This window comes from Canis lupus, chromosome 27 (genome assembly GCF_048164855.1).
Source record: "Canis lupus baileyi chromosome 27, mCanLup2.hap1, whole genome shotgun sequence".
Classification (NCBI taxonomy): domain Eukaryota; kingdom Metazoa; phylum Chordata; class Mammalia; order Carnivora; family Canidae; genus Canis; species Canis lupus.
The window spans coordinates 2,463,754-2,479,669 of record NC_132864.1 but is presented as its reverse complement, the minus strand read 5'-3'; positions in this window follow the sequence as shown (position 1 = coordinate 2,479,669).

The following is a 15,916-nucleotide window of genomic DNA, read 5'->3' as shown; positions in this document are numbered from 1 at the left end:
GAAAGTGTGTATGCATGGGAGGCAGATGTCTGCTACCCACTCGGACATGGGAGTTGGAACCTAGCTACACTCCTATTGAAGAAGGATGTTGGAAATCGCTGTATTCAACTCAGGTCCTCGGGAGTTCAGGCCCAATGCTTACACATGCTTTTCCCACAACCTATCCCAGCCACTAACATTAGGATGTTAGAAGCTGCGCCTACAGTCAGGCAGGATGCGGGAGGGTTCTGCCCTGTCCTCAGCTCTCACAGGGAAGCATGCCTAGAAGCCAGCTCTCAACTAGCTGCATTCTTATGACAGTGTGAAGGTAGCAGTATTCTGAGTAAGGCGGTTCCGAGATTACCACTCTACTGCACCTGGAGATACCCTCCAGGTCTGCATTGTTAACTTGCGTCTCAGAAGCCTGTGGCAAACGTCTCTGGTGAAGACCTGCGAAACTCACTCTGCAGGCAGTGTGGAACTGTGAGGGACTGAGGGTGAGCTCAACTCTCAGAGTAAGATGCTTTTGGACAAGGCGTTCAGCTACCTTCTCACGTATGGAACTTAGTATGTAGCACCAGTCTACCACACGAATTACTAGGCAATCGCTGGAATGAGCTTGGAGGCCCTAGTCTTGTGTGCCGGGAGATTCCAATTACCTCCTCCCAACACTTCCGTCAAACAGCGAGCCTAGGCCTTTTAGAAGTGAAAGGGAACCAGCAGGCTGGATGGGGAGGTACAGGCCTTAAGCTCAACTCTCAGAAGTGTGTATGCAGGGGAGACAGATGTCTGCTACCCACTCTGACATGGGAGTTGGAAACTAGCTACACTCTGATTGAAGAAGGCCATTGGAAATCGCTGTATTCAACTCAGATACACAGGAGTTCAGGCCCAATGCTTACACATGCTTTTCCCGCAACCTCTCTCAGCCACTAACATTAGGATGTTAGCAGCTGCGCCTACAGTCAGGCAGGATGCGGGTGGGTTCTGCCCTGTCCCTCAGCACTCCCAGGGAAGCATGCCTAGAAGCCAGCTCTCAACTAGCTGCATTCTTATGGCAGTGTGAAGGTAGCAGTATTCTGAGTAAGGAGGTTCCAGATTACCACTCTACTGCACCTGGAGATACCCTCCAGGTCTGCATTGTTAACTTGCGTCTCAGAAGCCTCTGGCAAACGTCTCTGGTGAAGACGTCCGAAACTCACTCTGCAGGCAGTGTGGAACTGTGAGGGACTGAGGGTGAGCTCAACTCTCAGAAGTAAGATGTTTTTGGACAAGGCGTTCAACTACCTACTCACGTATGGAACTTAGTATGTAGCACCAGTCTACCCCAGGAATTACTAGGAAATCGCTTGATTGAGCTTGGAGGCACTCGTCTTGTGTGCCGGGGAGATTCCAGTTACCTCTCCCCAACACTTGCGTCAAGCAGCGAGCCTAGGCCTTTTGGAAGCGAAAGGTAGCGGCAGGCAGGATGTTGGGTTACAGGCCATAAGCTCAACTCTCAGAAGTGTGTATGCATGGGTGGCAGATGTCTGCTACCCACTCGGACATGGGAGTTGGAACCTAGCTACACTCCTATTGAAGAAGGACTTTGGAAATCGCTGTATTCAACTCAGATACACGGGAGTTCAGGCCCAATGCTTACACATGCTTTTCCCACAAACTATCCCAGCCACTAACAGAAGGAGGTTAGCAGGTAAGTCTACAGTCAGGCAGGATGCGGGAGGGTTCTGCCCTGTCCTCAGCTCTCACAGGGAAGCATGCCTTGAAGCCAGCTCTCAACTAGCTGCATTCTTATGACAGTGTGAAGGTAGCAGTATTCTGAGTAAGGAGGTACCCAGATTACCACTCTACTGCACCTGGAGATACCCTCCAGGTCTGCATTGTTAACTTGCGTCTCAGAAGCCTCTGGCCAACGTCTCTGGTGAAGACGTGCGAACTCACTCTGCAGGCAGTGTGGAACTGTGAGGGACTGAGGGTGAGCTCAACTCTCAGCAGTAAGATGATTTTGGACAAGGCGTTCAGCTACCTTCTCACATATGGAACTTAGTATGTAGCACCAGTCTACCCAGGAATTACTGGGAAATCGCTGGATTGAGCTTGGAGGCACTAGTCTTGTTGCCGGGAGATTCCAATTACCTCTCCCAACACTTCGGTGAAGCAGCGAGCCTAGGCCTTTTGGAAGCGAAAGCTAGCTGCAGGCAGGAGGTAGGGATACAGGCCATAAGCTCAACTCTCAGAAGTGTGTATGCATGGGAGGCAGATGTCTGCTACCCACTCGTATATGCGAGTGGGAACCTACTACACTCTGATGAAAAAGGACTTTGGAAATCGCTGTATTCAACTCAGTTACACGTGGGTTCAGGCACAACGATTCCACATGCTTTTCTCACAACCTTTCCCTGCCACTAACATGAGGACGTTAGCAGCTCCTTCTACAGTCAAGCAGGATGCGGGAGGGTTGTGCCCTGTCCTTAGCTCTCACAGGGAAGCATGTCTTGAAGCCAGCGGTCAACTACCTGCATACTTATGGCAGGGTCAAGGTAGCAGTATTCTGAGACAGGAGGTTCCCAGATTACCACTCTACTGCACCTGGAGATACCCTCCAGGTCTGCATTGTTAACTTGCGTCTCAGAGGCCTCTGGCAAACTGTCTCTGGTGAAGACGTGCGAAACTCACTCTGCAGGCAGTGTGGAACTGTGAGGGACTGAGGGTCAGCTCAACTCTCAGCAGTAAGATGTTTTTGGACAAGGCGTTCAAATACCTACTCACGTATGGAACTTAGTATGCAGCACCAGTCTACCCCAGGAATTACTAGGAAATCGCTTGATTGAGCTTGGAGGCACTCGTCTTGTGTGCCGGGAGATTCCAATTACCTCTCCCAACACTTGCGTCAAGCAGCGAGCCTAGGCCTTTTGGAAGCGAAAGGTAGCGGCAGGCACGATGTAGGGTTACAGGCCATAAGCTCAACTCTCAGAAGTGTGTATGCATGGGAGGCAGATGTCTGCTACCCACTCGGACATGGGAGTTGGAACCTAGCTACACTCCTATTGAAGAAGGATGTTGGAAATCGCTGTATTCAACTCAGATACTCGGGAGTTCAGGCCCAATGCTTACACATGCTTTTCCCACAACCTATCCCAGCCACTAACATTAGGATGTTAGAAGCTGCGCCTACAGTCAGGCAGGATGCGGGAGGGTTCTGCCCTGTCCTCAGCTCTCACAGGGAAGCATGCCTAGAAGCCAGCTCTCAACTAGCTGCATTCTTATGACAGTGTGAAGGTAGCAGTATTCTGAGTAAGGCGGTTCCGAGATTACCACTCTACTGCACCTGGAGATACCCTCCAGGTCTGCATTGTTAACTTGCGTCTCAGAAGCCTGTGGCAAACGTCTCTGGTGAAGACCTGCGAAACTCACTCTGCAGGCAGTGTGGAACTGTGAGGGACTGAGGGTCAGCTCAACTCTCAGAAGTAAGATGCTTTTGGACAAGGCGTTCAGCTACCTTCTCACGTATGGAACTTAGTATGTAGCAGCAGTCTACCACACGAATTACTAGGCAATCGCTGGAATGAGCTTGGAGGCCCTAGTCTTGTGTGCCGGGAGATTCCAATTACCTCTCCCAACACTTCCGTCAAACAGCGAGCCTAGGCCTTTTAGAAGTGAAAGGAACCAGCAGGCTGGATGGGGACGTACAGGCCTTAAGCTCAACTCTCAGAAGTGTGTATGCAGGGGAGGCAGATGTCTGCTACCCACTCTGACATGGGAGTTGGAAACTAGCTACACTCTGATTGAAGAAGGCCATTGGAAATCGCTGTATTCAACTCAGATACACAGGAGTTCAGGCCCAATGCTTACACATGCTTTTCCCGCAACCTCTCTCAGCCACTAACATTAGGATGTTAGCAGCTGCGCCTACAGTCAGGCAGGATGCGGGTGGGTTCTGCCCTGTCCTCAGCACTCCCAGGGAAGCATGCCTAGAAGCCAGCTCTCAACTAGCTGCATTCTTATGGCAGTGTGAAGGTAGCAGTATTCTGAGAAGGAGGTTCCCAGATTACCACTCTACTGCACCTGGAGATACCCTCCAGGTCTGCATTGTTAACTTGCGTCTCAGAAGCCTCTGGCAAACGTCTCTGGTGAAGACGTCCGAAACTCACTCTGCAGGCAGTGTGGAACTGTGAGGGACTGAGGGTGAGCTCAACTCTCAGAAGTAAGATGTTTTTGGACAAGGCGTTCAACTACCTACTCACGTATGGAACTTAGTATGTAGCACCAGTCTACCCCAGGAATTACTAGGAAATCGCTTGATTGAGCTTGGAGGCACTCGTCTTGTGTGCCGGGAGATTCCAGTTACCTCTCCCAACACTTGCGTCAAGCAGCGAGCCTAGGCCTTTTGGAAGCGAAAGGTAGCGGCAGGCAGGATGTTGGGTTACAGGCCATAAGCTCAACTCTCAGAAGTGTGTATGCATGGGTGGCAGATGTCTGCTACCCACTCTGACATGGGAGTTGGAACCTAGCTACACTCCTATTGAAGAAGGACTTTGGAAATCGCTGAATTCAATTCAGATACACGGGAGTTCAGGCCCAATGCTTACACATGCTTTTCCCACAAACTATCCCAGCCACTAACAGAAGGAGTTTAGCAGGTAAGTCTACAGTCAGGCAGGATGCGGGAGGGTCCTGCCCTGTCCTCAGCTCTCACAGGGAAGCATGCCTTGAAGCCAGCTCTCAACTAGCTGCATTCTTATGACAGTGTGAAGGTAGCAGTATTCTGAGTAAGGAGGTTCCCAGATTACCACTCTACTGCACCTGGAGATACCCTCCAGGTCTGCATTGTTAATTTGCGTCTCAGAAGCCTCTGGCAAACGTCTCTGGTGAAGACGTGCGAAACTCACTCTGCAGGCAGTGTGGAACTGTGAGGGACTGAGGGTCAGCTCAACTCTCAGCAGTAAGATGTTTTTGGACAAGGCGTTCAAATACCTATTCACGTATGGAACTTAGTATGCAGCACCAGTCTACCCCAGGAATTACTAGGAAATCGCTTGATTGAGCTTGGAGGCACTCGTCTTGTGTGCCGGGAGATTCCAATTACCTCTCCCAACACTTGCGTCAAGCAGCGAGCCTAGGCCTTTTGGAAGCGAAAGGTAGCGGCAGGCACGATGTAGGGTTACAGGCCATAAGCTCAACTCTCAGAAGTGTGTATGCATGGGAGGCAGATGTCTGCTACCCACTCGTATATGCGAGTGGGAACCTACTACACTCTGATGAAAAAGGACTTTGGAAATCGCTGTATTCAACTCAGATACACGTCGGTTCAGGCACAACGATTCCACATGCTTTTCTCACAACCTTTCCCTGCCACTAACATGAGGACGTTAGCAGCTCCTTCTACAGTCAAGCAGGATGCGGGAGGGTTGTGCCCTGTCCTTAGCTCTCACAGGGAAGCATGTCTTGAAGCCAGCGGTCAACTAGCTGCATACTTATGGCAGGGTGAAGGTAGCAGTATTCTGAGACAGGAGGTTCCCAGATTACCACTCTACTGCACCTGGAGATACCCTCCAGGTCTGCATTGTTAACTTGCGTCTCAGAGGCCTCTGGCAAACGTCTCTGGTGAAGACGTGCGAAACTCACTCTGCAGGCAGTGTGGAACTGTGAGGGACTGAGGGTCAGCTCAACTCTCAGCAGTAAGATGTTTTTGGACAAGGCGTTCAAACACCTACTCACGTATGGAACTTAGTATGTAGCACCAGTCTACCCCAGGAATTACTAGGAAATCGCTTGATTGAGCTTGGAGGCACTCGTCTTGTGTGCCGGGAGATTCCAGTTACCTCTCCCAACACTTGCGTCAAGCAGCGAGCCTAGGCCTTTTGGAAGCGAAAGGTAGCGGCAGGCAGGATGTTGGGTTACAGGCCATAAGCTCAACTCTCAGAAGTGTGTATGCATGGGTGGCAGATGTCTGCTACCCACTCGGACATGGGAGTTGGAACCTAGCTACACTCCTATTGAAGAAGGACTTTGGAAATCGCTGTATTCAACTCAGATACACGGGAGTTCAGGCCCAATGCTTACACATGCTTTTCCCACAAACTATCCCAGCCACTAACAGAAGGAGGTTAGCAGGTAAGTCTACAGTCAGGCAGGATGCGGGAGGGTCCTGCCCTGTCCTCAGCTCTCACAGGGAAGCATGCCTTGAAGCCAGCTCTCAACTAGCTGCATTCTTATGACAGTGTGATGGTAGCAGTATTCTGAGACAGGAGGTTCCGAGATTACCACTCTACTGAACCTGGAGATACCCTCCAGGTCTGCATTGTTAACTTGCGTCTCAGAAGCCTGTGGCAAACGTCTCTGGTGAAGACCTGCGAAACTCACTCTGCAGGCAGTGTGGAACTGTGAGGGACTGAGGGTGAGCTCAACTCTCAGAAGTAAGATGCTTTTGGACAAGGCGTTCAGCTACCTTCTCACGTATGGAACTTAGTATGTAGCACGAGTCTACCACACGAATTACTAGGCAATCGCTGGAATGAGCTTGGAGGCCCTAGTCTTGTGTGCCGGGAGATTCCAATTACCTCTCCCAACACTTCCGTCAAACAGCGAGCCTAGGCCTCTTAGAAGTGAAAGGAACCAGCAGGCTGGATGGGGAGGTACAGGCCTTAAGCTCAACTCTCAGAAGTGTGTATGCAGGGGAGACAGATGTCTGCTACCCACTCTGACATGGGAGTTGGAAACTACCTACACTCTGATTGAAGAAGGCCATTGGAAATCGCTGTATTCAACTCAGATACACAGAAGTTCAGGCCCAATGCTTACACATGCTTTTCCCGCAACCTCTCTCAGCCACTAACATTAGGATGTTAGCAGCTGCGCCTACAGTCAGGCAGGATGCGGGTGGGTTCTGCCCTGTCCTCAGCACTCCCAGGGAAGCATGCCTAGAAGCCAGCTCTCAACTAGCTGCATTCTTATGGCAGTGTGAAGGTAGCAGTATTCTGAGTAAGGAGGTTCCCAGATTACCACTCTACTGCACCTGGAGATACCCTCCAGGTCTGCATTGTTAACTTGCGTCTCAGAAGCCTCTGGCAAACGTCTCTGGTGAAGACGTCCGAAACTCACTCTGCAGGCAGTGTGGAACTGTGAGGGACTGAGGGTGAGCTCAACTCTCAGAAGTAAGATGTTTTTGGACAAGGCGTTCAACTACCTACTCACGTATGGAACTTAGTATGTAGCACCAGTCTACCCCAGGAATTACTAGGAAATCGCTTGATTGAGCTTGGAGGCACTCGTCTTGTGTGCCGGGAGATTCCAGTTACCTCTCCCAACACTTGCGTCAAGCAGCGAGCCTAGGCATTTTGGAAGCGAAAGGTAGCGGCAGGCAGGATGTTGGGTTACAGGCCATAAGCTCAACTCTCAGAAGTGTGTATGCATGGGTGGCAGATGTCTGGTACCCACTCGGACATGGGAGTTGGAACCTAGCTACACTCCTATTGAAGAAGGACTTTGGAAATCGCTGTATTCAACTCAGATACACGGGAGTTCAGGCCCAATGCTTTCACATGCTTTTCCCACAAACTATCCCAGCCACTAACAGAAGGAGGTTAGCAGGTAAGTCTACAGTCAGGCAGGATGCGGGAGGGTCCTGCCTGTCCTCAGCTCTCACAGGGAAGCATGCCTTGAAGCCAGCTCTCAACTAGCTGCATTCTTATGACAGTGTTAAGGTAGCAGTATTCTCAGTAAGGAGGTTCCCAGATTACCACTCTACTGCACCTGGAGATACCCTCCACGTCTGCATTGTTAACTTGCGTCTCAGAAGCCTGTGGCAAACGTCTCTGGTGAAGACCTGAGAAACTCACTCTGCAGGCAGTGTGGAACTGTGAGGGACTGAGGGTCAGCTCAACTCTCAGCAGTAAGATGTTTTTGGACAAGGCGTTCAAATACCTACTCACGTATGGAACTTAGTATGTAGCACAAGTCTACCCCAGGAATTACTGGGAAATCGCTTGATTGAGCTTGGAGGCACTCGTCTTGTGTGCCGGGAGATTCCAATTACCTCTCTCAACACTTGCGTCAAGCAGCGAGCCTAGGCCTTTTGGAAGCGAAAGGTAGCGGCAGGCACGATGTAGGGTTACAGGCCATAAGCTCAACTCTCAGAAGTGTGTATGCATGGGAGGCAGATGTCTGCTACCCACTCGGACATGGGAGTTGGAACCTAGCTACACTCCTATTGAAGAAGGATGTTGGAAATCGCTGTATTCAACTCAGATACTCGGGAGTTCAGGCCCAATGCTTACACATGCTTTTCCCACAACCTATCCCAGCCACTAACAGAAGGAGGTTAGCAGGTACGTCTACATTCAGGCAGGATGCGGGAGGGTCCTGCCCTGTCCTCAGCTCTCACAGGGAAGCATGCCTAGAAGCCAGCTCTCAACTAGCTGCATTCTTATGACAGTGTGAAGGTAGCAGTATTCTGAGTAAGGCGGTTCCGAGATTACCACTCTACTGCACCTGGAGATACCCTCCAGGTCTGCATTGTTAACTTGCGTCTCAGAAGCCTGTGGCAAACGTCTCTGGTGAAGACGTGCGAAACTCACTCTGCAGGCAGTGTGGAACTGTGAGGGACTGAGGGTGAGCTCAACTCTCAGAAGTAAGATGCTTTTGGACAAGGCGTTCAGCTACATTCTCACGTATGGCACTTAGTATGTAGCACCTGTCTACCCCAGGAATTACTAGGCAATCGCTGGAATGACCTTGGAGGCACTAGTCTTGTGTGCCGGGAGATTCCAATTACCTCTCCCAACACTTCCGTCAAACAGCGAGCCTAGGGCTTTTAGAAGTGAAAGGAACCAGCAGGCTGGATGGGGAGGTACAGGCCTTAAGCTCAACTCTCAGAAGTGTGTATGCAGGGGAGACAGATGTCTGCTACCCACTCTGACATGGGAGTTGGAAACTAGCTACACTCTGATTGAAGAAGGCCATTGGAAATCGCTGTATTCAACTCAGATACACAGGAGTTCAGGCCCAATGCTTACACATGCTTTTCCCGAACCTCTCTCAGCCACTAACATTAGGATGTTAGCAGCTGCGCCTACAGTCAGGCAGGATGAGGGTGGGTTCTGCCCTGTCCTCAGCACTCCCAGGGAAGCATGCCTAGAAGCCAGCTCTCAACTAGCTGCATTCTTATGGCAGTGTGAAGGTAGCAGTATTCTGAGTCAGGAGGTTCCAAGATTACCACTCTACTGCACCTGGAGATACCCTCCAGGTCTGCATTGTTAACTTGCGTCTCAGAAGCCAGTGGCAAACGTCTCTGGTGAAGACGTCCGAAACTCACTCTGCAGGCAGTGTGGAACTGTGAGGGACTGAGGGTCAGCTCAACTCTCAGCAGTAAGATGTTTTTGGACAAGGCGTTCAAATACCTACTCACGTATGGAACTTAGTATGTAGCACAAGTCTACCCCAGGAATTACTGGGAAATCGCTTGATTGAGCTTGGAGGCACTCGTCTTGTGTGCCGGGAGATTCCAATTACCTCTCTCAACACTTGCGTCAAGCAGCGAGCCTAGGCCTTTTGGAAGCGAAAGGTAGCGGCAGGCACGATGTAGGGTTACAGGCCATAAGCTCAACTCTCAGAAGTGTGTATGCATGGGAGGCAGATGTCTGCTACCCACTCGGACATGGGAGTTGGAACCTAGCTACACTCCTATTGAAGAAGGATGTTGGAAATCGCTGTATTCAACTCAGATACTCGGGAGTTCAGGCCCAATGCTTACACATGCTTTTCCCACAACCTATCCCAGCCACTAACAGAAGGAGGTTAGCAGGTACGTCTACAGTCAGGCAGGATGCGGGAGGGTTCTGCCCTGTCCTCAGCTCTCACAGGGAAGCATGCCTAGAAGCCAGCTCTCAACTAGCTGCATTCTTATGACAGTGTGAAGGTAGCAGTATTCTGAGTAAGGCGGTTCCGAGATTACCACTCTACTGCACCTGGAGATACCCTCCAGGTCTGCATTGTTAACTTGCGTCTCAGAAGCCTGTGGCAAACGTCTCTGGTGAAGACGTGCGAAACTCACTCTGCAGGCAGTGTGGAACTGTGAGGGACTGAGGGTGAGCTCAACTCTCAGAAGTAAGATGCTTTTGGACAAGGCGTTCAGCTACATTCTCACGTATGGAACTTAGTATGTAGCACCTGTCTACCCCAGGAATTACTGGGAAATCGCTGGATTGAGCTTGGAGGCACTAGTCTTGTTGCCGGGAGATTCCAGTTACCTCTCCCAACACTTCGGTTAAGCAGCGAGCCTAGGCCTTTTGGAAGCGAAAGCTAGCTGCAGGCAGGAGGTAGGGATACAGGCCATAAATTCAACTCTCAGAAGTGTGTATGCATGGGAGGCAGATGTCTGCTACCCACTCGTACATGCGAGTGGGAACCTACTACACTCTGATGAAAAAGGACTTTGGAAATCGCTGTATTCAACTCAGATACACGTGGGTTCAGGCACAACGATTCCACATGCTTTTCTCACAACCTTTCCCTGCCACTAACATGAGGACGTTAGCAGCTCCTTCTACAGTCAAGCAGGATGCGGGAGGGTTGTGCCCTGTCCTTAGCTCTCACAGGGAAGCATGTCTTGAAGCCAGCGGTCAACTAGCTGCATACTTATGGCAGGGTCAAGGTAGCAGTATTCTGAGACAGGAGGTTCCCAGATTACCACTCTACTGCACCTGGAGATACCCTCCAGGTCTGCATTGTTAACTTGCGTCTCAGAGGCCTCTGGCAAACGTCTCTGGTGAAGACGTGCGAAACTCACTCTGCAGGCAGTGTGGAACTGTGAGGGACTGAGGGTCAGCTCAACTCTCAGCAGTAAGATGTTTTTGGACAAGGCGTTCAAATACCTACTCACGTATGGAACTTAGTATGTAGCACAATCTACCCCAGGAATTACTGGGAAATCGCTTGATTGAGCTTGGAGGCACTCGTCTTGTGTGCCGGGAGATTCCAATTACCTCTCTCAACACTTGCGTCAAGCAGCGAGCCTAGGCCTTTTGGAAGCGAAAGGTAGCGGCAGGCACGATGTAGGGTTACAGGCCATAAGCTCAACTCTCAGAAGTGTGTATGCATGGGAGGCAGATGTCTGCTACCCACTCGGACATGGGAGTTGGAACCTAGCTACACTCCTATTGAAGAAGGATGTTGGAAATCGCTGTATTCAACTCAGATACTCGGAAGTTCAGGCCCAATGCTTACACATGCTTTTCCCACAACCTATCCCAGCCACTAACAGAAGGAGGTTAGCAGGTACGTCTACAGTCAGGCAGGATGCGGGAGGGTCCTGCCCTGTCCTCAGCTCTCACAGGGAAGCATGCCTAGAAGCCAGCTCTCAACTAGCTGCATTCTTATGACAGTGTGAAGGTAGCAGTATTCTGAGTAAGGCGGTTCCGAGATTACCACTCTACTGCACCTGGAGATACCCTCCAAGTCTGCATTGTTAACTTGCGTCTCAGAAGCCTGTGGCAAACGTCTCTGGTGAAGACGTGCGAAACTCACTCTGCAGGCAGTGTGGAACTGTGAGGGACTGAGGGTGAGCTCAACTCTCAGAAGTAAGATGCTTTTGGACAAGGCGTTCAGCTACATTCTCACGTATGGAACTTAGTATGTAGCACCAGTCTACCCCAGGAATTACTAGGCAATCGCTGGAATGACCTTGGAGGCACTAGTCTTGTGTGCCGGGAGATTCCAATTACCTCTCCCAACACTTCCGTCAAACAGCGAGCCTAGGCCTTTTAGAAGTGAAAGGAACCAGCAGGCTGGATGGGGAGGTACAGGCCTTAAGCTCAACTCTCAGAAGTGTGTATGCAGGGGAGACAGATGTCTGCTACCCACTCTGACATGGGAGTTGGAAACTACCTACACTCTGATTGAAGAAGGCCATTGGAAATCGCTGTATTCAACTCAGATACACAGGAGTTCAGGCCCAATGCTTACACATGCTTTTCCCGCAACCTCTCTCAGCCACTAACATTAGGATGTTAGCAGCTGCGCCTACAGTCAGGCAGGATGCGGGTGGGTTCTGCCCTGTCCTCAGCACTCCCAGGGAAGCATGCCTAGAAGCCAGCTCTCAACTAGCTGCATTCTTATGGCAGTGTGAAGGTAGCAGTATTCTGAGTAAGGAGGTTCCCAGATTACCACTCTACTGCACCTGGAGATACCCTCCAGGTCTGCATTGTTAACTTGCGTCTCAGAAGCCTCTGGCAAACGTCTCTGGTGAAGACGTCCGAAACTCACTCTGCAGGCAGTGTGGAACTGTGAGGGACTGAGGGTGAGCTCAACTCTCAGAAGTAAGATGTTTTTGGACAAGGCGTTCAACTACCTACTCACGTATGGAACTTAGTATGTAGCACCAGTCTACCCCAGGAATTACTAGGAAATCGCTTGATTGAGCTTGGAGGCACTCGTCTTGTGTGCCGGGAGATTCCAGTTACCTCTCCCAACACTTGCGTCAAGCAGCGAGCCTAGGCCTTTTGGAAGCGAAAGGTAGCGGCAGGCAGGATGTTGGGTTACAGGCCATAAGCTCAACTCTCAGAAGTGTGTATGCATGGGTGGCAGATGTCTGCTACCCACTCGGACATGGGAGTTGGAACCTAGCTACACTCCTATTGAAGAAGGACTTTGGAAATCGCTGTATTCAACTCAGATACACGGGAGTTCAGGCCCAATGCTTACACATGCTTTTCCCACAAACTATCCCAGCCACTAACAGAAGGAGGTTAGCAGGTAAGTCTACAGTCAGGCAGGATGCGGGAGGGTCCTGCCCTGTCCTCAGCTCTCACAGGGAAGCATGCCTTGAAGCCAGCTCTCAACTAGCTGCATTCTTATGACAGTGTGAAGGTAGCAGTATTCTGAGTAAGGAGGTTCCCAGATTACCACTCTACTGCACCTGGAGATACCCTCCAGGTCTGCATTGTTAACTTGCGTCTCAGAAGCCTGTGGCAAAGGTCTCTGGTGAAGACGTGCGAAACTCACTCTGCAGGCAGTGTGGAACTGTGAGGGACTGAGGGTGAGCTCAACTCTCAGCAGTAAGATGATTTTGGACAAGGCGTTCAACTACCTTCTCACATATGGAACTTAGTATGTAGCACCTGTCTACCCCAGGAATTACTGGGAAATCGCTGGATTGAGCTTGGAGGCACTAGTCTTGTTGCCGGGAGATTCCAGTTACCTCTCCCAACACTTCGGTGAAGCAGCGAGCCTAGGCCTTTTGGAAGCGAAAGCTAGCTGCAGGCAGGAGGTAGGGATACAGGCCATAAGCTCAACTCTCAGAAGTGTGTATGCATGGGAGGCAGATGTCTGCTACCCACTCGTATATGCGAGTGGGAACCTACTACACTCTGATGAAAAAGGACTTTGGAAATCGCTGTATTCAACTCAGATACACGTGGGTTCAGGCACAACGATTCCACATGCTTTTCTCACAACCTTTCCCTGCCACTAACATGAGGACGTTAGCAGCTCCTTCTACAGTCAAGCAGGATGCGGGAGGGTTGTGCCCTGTCCTTAGCTCTCACAGGGAAGCATGTCTTGAAGCCAGCGGTCAACTAGCTGCATACTTATGGCAGGGTCAAGGTAGCAGTATTCTGAGACAGGAGGTTCCCAGATTACCACTCTACTGCACCTGGAGATACCCTCCAGGTCTGCATTGTTAACTTGCGTCTCAGAGGCCTCTGGCAAACGTCTCTGGTGAAGACGTGCGAAACTCACTCTGCAGGCAGTGTGGAACTGTGAGGGACTGAGGGTCAGCTCAACTCTCAGCAGTAAGATGTTTTTGGACAAGGCGTTCAAATACCTACTCACGTATGGAACTTAGTATGCAGCACAAGTCTACCCCAGGAATTACTAGGAAATCGCTTGATTGAGCTTGGAGGCACTCGTCTTGTGTGCCGGGAGATTCCAATTACCTCTCCCAACACTTGCGTCAAGCAGCGAGCCTAGGCCTTTTGGAAGCGAAAGGTAGCGGCAGGCACGATGTAGGGTTACAGGCCATAAGCTCAACTCTCAGAAGTGTGTATGCATGGGAGGCAGATGTCTGCTACCCACTCGGACATGGGAGTTGGAACCTAGCTACACTCCTATTGAAGAAGGATGTTGGAAATCGCTGTATTCAACTCAGATACTCGGGAGTTCAGGCCCAATGCTTACACATGCTTTTCCCACAACCTATCCCAGCCACTAACATTAGGATGTTAGAAGCTGCGCCTACAGTCAGGCAGGATGCGGGAGGGTTCTGCCCTGTCCTCAGCTCTCACAGGGAAGCATGCCTAGAAGCCAGCTCTCAACTAGCTGCATTCTTATGACAGTGTGAAGGTAGCAGTATTCTGAGTAAGGCGGTTCCGAGATTACCACTCTACTGCACCTGGAGATACCCTCCAGGTCTGCATTGTTAACTTGCGTCTCAGAAGCCTGTGGCAAACGTCTCTGGTGAAGACCTGCGAAACTCACTCTGCAGGCAGTGTGGAACTGTGAGGGACTGAGGGTGAGCTCAACTCTCAGAAGTAAGATGCTTTTGGACAAGGCGTTCAGCTACCTTCTCACGTATGGAACTTAGTATGTAGCAGCAGTCTACCACACGAATTACTAGGCAATCGCTGGAATGAGCTTGGAGGCCCTAGTCTTGTGTGCCGGGAGATTCCAATTACCTCTCCCAACACTTCCGTCAAACAGCGAGCCTAGGCCTTTTAGAAGTGAAAGGAACCAGCAGGCTGGATGGGGAGGTACAGGCCTTAAGCTCAACTCTCAGAAGTGTGTATGCAGGGGAGACAGATGTCTGCTACCCACTCTGACATGGGAGTTGGAAACTAGCTACACTCTGATTGAAGAAGGCCATTGGAAATCGCTGTATTCAACTCAGATACACAGGAGTTCAGGCCCAATGCTTACACATGCTTTTCCCGCAACCTCTCTCAGCCACTAACATTAGGATGTTAGAAGCTGCGCCTACAGTCAGGCAGGATGCGGGTGGGTTCTGCCCTGTCCTCAGCACTCCCAGGGAAGCATGCCTAGAAGCCAGCTCTCAACTAGCTGCATTCTTATGGCAGTGTGAAGGTAGCAGTATTCTGAGTAAGGAGGTTCCCAGATTACCACTCTACTGCACCTGGAGATACCCTCCAGGTCTGCATTGTTAACTTGCGTCTCAGAAGCCTCTGGCAAACGTCTCTGGTGAAGACGTCCGAAACTCACTCTGCAGGCAGTGTGGAACTGTGAGGGACTGAGGGTGAGCTCAACTCTCAGAAGTAAGATGTTTTTGGACAAGGCGTTCAACTACCTACTCACGTATGGAACTTAGTATGTAGCACCAGTCTACCCCAGGAATTACTAGGAAATCGCTTGATTGAGCTTGGAGGCACTCGTCTTGTGTGCCGGGAGATTCCAGTTACCTCTCCCAACACTTGCGTCAAGCAGCGAGCCTAGGCCTTTTGGAAGCGAAAGGTAGCGGCAGGCAGGATGTTGGGTTACAGGCCATAAGCTCAACTCTCAGAAGTGTGTATGCATGGGTGGCAGATGTCTGCTACCCACTCGGACATGGGAGTTGGAACCTAGCTACACTCCTATTGAAGAAGGACTTTGGAAATCGCTGTATTCAACTCAGATACACGGGAGTTCAGGCCCAATGCTTACACATGCTTTTCCCACAAACTATCCCAGCCACTAACAGAAGGAGGTTAGCAGGTAAGTCTACAGTCAGGCAGGATGCGGGAGGGTCCTGCCCTGTCCTCAGCTCTCACAGGGAAGCATGCCTTGAAGCCAGCTCTCAACTAGCTGCATTCTTATGACAGTGTGAAGGTAGCAGTATTCTGAGTAAGGAGGTTCCCAGATTACCACTCTACTGCACCTGGAGATACCCTCCAGGTCTGCATTGTTAACTTGCGTCTCAGAAGCCTGTGGCAAACGTCTCTGGTGAAGACGT